The sequence below is a fragment of the Chrysochloris asiatica genome, unplaced genomic scaffold (genome assembly GCF_000296735.1).
Source record: "Chrysochloris asiatica unplaced genomic scaffold, ChrAsi1.0 scaffold00091, whole genome shotgun sequence".
NCBI lineage: Eukaryota > Metazoa > Chordata > Mammalia > Afrosoricida > Chrysochloridae > Chrysochloris > Chrysochloris asiatica.
Window position 1 is genome coordinate 7,630,993 of NW_006408609.1, and position 6,150 is coordinate 7,637,142.

A 6,150-nucleotide genomic window follows, 5' to 3' on the forward strand; every position below is an offset into this window, starting at 1 on the left:
AAAAAAAAAAAAAAAAAAAGTCTGCCATGAGCATTATGTTCTTTACAAGAACTATCTATATGGGATCAAATTGACAACAGTAATTTGAAACATCAGAAAAATCAGAGGGTAGTTAGTCTATGCTGTTTGAGAGGAACAACTCGGAAGTAGGGTGAAACTTCAGGGCCCAAACTGTAAGATCTCACTTATATGACATGTGCAAATGTACAGATACCAAAGTTTCTTAGTGGTCATCAGGGGTGTTTTGGTCATGGTAATGTACCATAGAGTCAACTGACTCACAGTGACCCTCCATAAGGTTTCCCAGGCTGTAAATCTTTAAGGGAGCAGAAAGCCTCATCTTTCTCCCATGGAGCAGCTGGTAGATTCAACTGCTAACCTTGCAGTTAGCAACCCAACTCTTAACACACTACACTACCAGAAGTACTTCATCAAAGAGTTATTGCTGATAACTTCCAAAGAGTTGGTTCCAACTCATAGCGACCCTAAGGAGTGGTGGGTGAGTGTGAATCACCGACCTAGTGATTCAAACCGACCTTGTGGTCCAGTGCTTATCCTATAGTGCCACATACTCAGTATCAGGGTAGGGATATTAAATTTCCCTTAATGGTAGGATAACAGTTTAGAAAAGGATGGAAGGATACTGAATTTCTCTTAATGGTAGTAGAACAATTTAGAAAAGGACATGTTATGATGTTTGCATAACATTATGAATATAATCAATGCCACTGACTTTTTTTTGGTAAAAAAAAAATCATTGAATTGGCAAATGTTTTCAGATATTTTTTCCATAATTAGAAAAGAAAGAAACTCTATTAATTAAAATGCCATAGGAAAAACTATGTAAGGCTAAAACTTTATCCCCTTATCTCCTTTTCTTATAAAAGGATAAAACATATATTTTGGACAAAATATTTTAATTTTGAAAGAAATTAAACTATTACTTCAAAACAGAACCCAGTTATCTTTTTAGGTATTTAAATATGAACTAAGGACAAACTTTTGCAGTGGTAATATTTCGGCAAGAAAAATTATAAATGAGTTATTCTGATGGCAACATGAATGCAAGCTCCTTGCAGGCAGATATTGCCCATAGGTGTATCCCTTGCCCAGGGAACTGTCCCTAACAAACAGCAGATGCTCAACAAAGATTGCTGTTGTTTTTAGTTGCGGTTGAATCAATTCCAACTCATGGCTTGGGACCCCATGTGTTACATAGTAGAACTGCTCCATGGGGCTTTCTTAGCTTTAATTTGAACAGAAGCAGATCTTCCAGCCTTTTCTTCAGTGGTACCCCTGGGAGGGTTTGAATTGCCAATTTTCAGATTAGCAGTCTAGCTCAAACTGTTTACACCACTTAAGGAACCAACAAATATTACCTAAAGACAAAGAAAACAATTGATATAAACAAATATCAAACAATTGACATAACCAAATGTCAGACACACTGTAAATATAAGGTGGGGAAGAAGTCACTGTATCATTCCAATTAATCTCTTGCTTGGTGTCAAGGGGCTGTGGTATACACCTGTGCCCACCCATGTTACATAAAACCCAAACATCAACAATTTGTATGAGTGTGTGTTTCTTTAGCTCACCCTCTTCAATACAAAATAAAAAGAAACCAAGCGCCAACCCCACTTTCTTATTCTTCCTATGGGCAAAATTTCAGAAGCATTTCGCCACTTTCTTAGCCAGGAAGGGTATGGTCCAACCTGGTTTGGTAAAAAGAGCGTAAGCTACACATTAAAGGGGCTGGGTTCCCTGTAATACCGCATAGGCAGCTCAGTTTGGAGTGTTGGTGCTGCTTCCCACCCCACCCACAACGGGGTCCTAGACCTGTACGTTTTGCAGTATCCCACGGCCCCAATTAAAACAATAATTCAAAACCGGTGTTCTCTAGGGAAATAGGCTTCTCGACACCCGATGATCCTGGGATGTATGCAGCTGGTTGCCCCTGAAAGCCATATACTTGGGCCTGAACCAGCCTGAGTCCTGTTAGGAAGGCCCCCTCCCCCTTCTTGAACAGCCAACAATTGCTTCGAAGTCATCTTACTGGCCCCCCTGCAGCTGGGCCAGCTGGATCCACAAAGTACGACAACCATTCCCTCCCTCTATGGTCACCCCAGACCTCCCTAGTGCCCGCAATACCCTCATGGAGCTCAGAGTCACTAACCTAAAATCGTCATCTCTCCGGCCATCACAATCCCACCAAAACAGCTTGGGATGACTGTACTAGACGTGGGGCTCCACCCCCATGCCACCCGGTAGTCCTGCTGCCTTCTGGGAAATGTTGTCCGTTTACTCTGAAGCGGCCAGAGAAGGCACGCCTCAGACTAGAGGACAGACTTCAAGTACCGAGAGACCGAGGGGCAGAAAGACTTCATTCAACTACTCGCCAGTGACTTCCCACGACTACCGAACCAATCACGCTCAGGTAGAGGAGAGCGTCACAGCAAGGGACTGGAGTTGAGAATCAAATCACAAGGGCCGCGAACCAACCTAAGTTTAAAAAAAAAAAGATCCCACCCCGCCTCTAGGCATTCTGGGAAGTGTAGTTGTAACCTGGTCTGTTTCAAGAAGGGGTGTGCAATGAGGTTGAGGACCCTTGGGTTATTACTTTTTCGGTTGAGTATTCAACCAGGATTCGAGACTTCCTTCTTTTAAAAGTGTGTTCCTATAGGATTTCAATTCTAGATGGTTCCTTTAAAGCACTTCTTGTTGTTAAGTGTCGTTGAGTCATTTCCAATTCATAGCGACCCTGTTTAGGGTTTCCAAGGAGTGGCTGGTGAGCTTGAACTGTCAATCTTGCGGTTCAAACCAACCTAGCAGTGCAAAACATTTACTCACAGCTCCCTAGCCTCCCCAAAAGAGTTCCTGCCTCTAGCCATGGTGCATTTGAGGGGGAGATCCGTGATGGCAGGGTTAATTTGCCAGAGTCCAACCTTTGACAAGGAGGTCCCTTCTCAGTGCACTGAAAACAACCTAAAATCCCAGTGAGATCCTCAGACCTCTGCTTTTGTTTTGGAAAGTAAATCCAAGCAATCATTTGTCAATATGATTTACCCAAGAAAGCAGTGTCACATTTTTCCAGGTTCAAGGTCACCAGCTGCTCCTAGGAAACCCTATACAGGGTTGCTATGGGTCGGAACTGACTCAACAGCACTTAACAACAACAACCTAAAAAAGAAAAAACAAAAACCCTAGCTTTCTTTTGAGTTGAATTAATTAACCAGAAGCCCTAGTTGTGAGTTACTAGTTGGGCTGCTAACCACAAAATCATCAGTTCGAATCTACCAGCTTTTATGCAGGAGAAAGATGTTTTTCTGCTCTCATAAAGATGTACAGCTTGGAAACCCCTATATAGGATCTCTGTGAGTGGTAACTAACTCCACAGCTCACAACCACCACAAGTAACAAGTGGCTGTGGTTAACTTCATAGACAAGTCCTATAACATGGAATGATCGTGTGGGGCACCTAAGAAAATCATTTTTGTGGTGCAAATGATTAATGTGTTGAGCTCCAACCAGAAGGATGGAAGTTCTAGTCAACCTAGAGGTGCTTCCGAAGAAAGGATTGGCCATCTAGTTCCATAAAACCAACCATTGAGATCGCTGTGGAGCACAGTTCTGTTTTGGCACACATAGAAGTCACCATGGGTCAGAATCGCTAATGGAAGTATGAAGTATTTTTCAAGTGCTAGTGTGGTGTGGTGTGTGCTATAGGATAAGCATTGAACTGCTACCACAAGGTTGGCAGTTCAAACCCACTAGCTGCTCCTTGGAAATCCTATACAGGGTCACTATGAGTCTGAACTGATGCCACTGTACAACAAAGCAACAGTCTATAATGGCCCTAATTTTTCTCACTTTGTGGTCACTGATGGTACATAATGATTCCTGAAGGCATATTTGTCGTTATTGCTGTTAAAGATCAGGAGAAATAGGAGCCTAGGGAAATTAAATCTGCTTCACTTCAGATACAAGTCAAAATAACAGTCATTTACCATAATTAAAGTATAAACATAGGCCAAAAACAGAATTGAATAAAGGCTGTATAATTTTATTTTGAAGAGAAAGCTTAAATATGTCTGAGCAGTGTTTTGAAGAGGAACTAGAAGCCAGGAAGTGGACAAATGGAGTAATAAGAAGCAGTGAATTGCAGTGAGGTGTTTTAGAGTGAAGAGATGGGAATTACCAAGAGCATACTACAAGCAGACCACCTGATAGCTTGTAATTGCTAGATCTTAAAACATTAAGGTGGAAGTCTAAAAAATAGGACTATATACTAAGTCCAGATTTATGGAAAAACTGTTAGTCATTTGTAGTAGGCAATGGTCATTTCCATACTTCCTGCCATCTTGCTAATAGGTTTTGATTTGTTCAAGAATTAAGTGAGGATTACATGATTACATGATCTCAAAGTTGTTGTTATTGTTAAGTGCCATCAACTTGGTTCCTACTAATAAGGACCCTATACAGAGTTTTGACAAAGCAACTAGTAGCTTTGAACAGCCAACCTTAAAGTTAGCAGTCCAGTGCTTACCCTATGACACCACAGCAAGAGCCTGACCTCAGAGTGAAAGGCCATTATACTAGGGGGAGGAATTAAGGCAGAGCTATCTTTTCTTTTTTTATAATGCTACTATATTGCTGTTAAGTGTTGTAGAGTCAGTTCTGACACATAGTGACCCTGAAAGAGGGTTACCAAGGAGCAGCTGCTGGGTTTGAACTGCTGACCTTGTGATTCCCATTCCACTGCTGAACCTACAGCACCATACCAGGAGTCCAACACTACTATTTTGTTGTTAAGTGCCATCAAATCAGTTCTGACTCTTAGTGACCCTAGATAGGGTTTCCAAGGAACAGCTAGTTAACTTGAACCACTGACCTTGCCTTTCAAACTGACTTTGTAGTCCAGCACATTAACCCACAGCACTACACCAGGACTCCAACATTACTATGACCCTCTGTAATTTTTTTAAAAATATGATACAATTCCTAAAATATTTCAGTGATATATGTAGTGAGTCCAACACTTGTTTTCAGTTTGTCATACTGTGATGGTTTGAGTGTTACAGTGATTGCAGAAGCTATGCCATGGGTATTTTAAATAGCATCAGGGTCACCCATGGTGGACAGTTTCAACTGAGAATCCAGAAGAAGACAAACTATATAGAAGAATAGACAGATTACTTCTGAATATTTAATCACAGAAAACCTTATGAATAGCAGTAGAACACTATCAGATAGCACCAGAATATTGAATATTGAAACATGATGAAGAGAATCAGAATACTGTAAGATATAATGTCAGAAAATGAGCCACTCAAGTTGGAAGGCACACAAAATATGACTGGGAAAGAGCTGCCTCCTCAAAATAGAGTTGATCTGGATAATACGAATGGAGTAAAGCTTTCACGACCTTCAATTGTTGATGGGGCACAACTCAAAATGAGGAGAAACAACTTCAAACATACATTAATAATCAGAATACAGAATATAAGAAGTATAAATCTAGGAAATATAGATATTGTCAAAACTGAAATGGAACACATAAACATCGATATGCTATGTATTAGTGAGCTGAAATGGAATGGTATTGGCCATTTTGAATTTGACAATCTCGTGGTTTACTCTGCCAGAAATGACAAATTGAAGAGGGATAGTGTTGCATTCATCATCAGAAAGAACATTTCAAGGTCTTTCTTGGAATATAATGCTGTCTGTGATAGGATAATATCCATGCACCTGCAAGGAAGACAGGACTCCCCGTGTGGTGCTGTAGGATCAGGACTGTACTGCAAACCTCAAGGTCGGCAGTTCAAACCCACTAGCTGTTCCTCAGAAACCCTATACAGGGTCACTATGAGTCAGAGCCAACTCAACAGCACTTAACCACAACAACAAGGAAGACAAGTTAATACAACTATTATTAAAAATTTTTAACCAACCACTAAAGCTAGTAATGATGAAATAGAAGAATTCTACCAGCTTCTTCCATCTGAAATTGATCAAACATGCAATCAAGATGTATTGATAATTACTGGTGATTACAATGTAAAGGTTGGAAACAAAGAGGAAGATAAGTAGTAGGAAAATACGGCTTTGGTAATATAAAGGATGTTGGAAATCACATGATAGATTTTT

General features: G+C 40.5%; 1 protein-coding gene across 1 annotated transcript in view; it reads right to left on the reverse strand.

Moving 5' to 3' along the window:
* The window catches only part of HSPA13 (heat shock protein 70kDa family, member 13), a 36,272-nt gene that overhangs the window by 14,072 nt on the left and 16,050 nt on the right, over window positions 1–6,150 (reverse strand). The window lies entirely within an intron of this gene.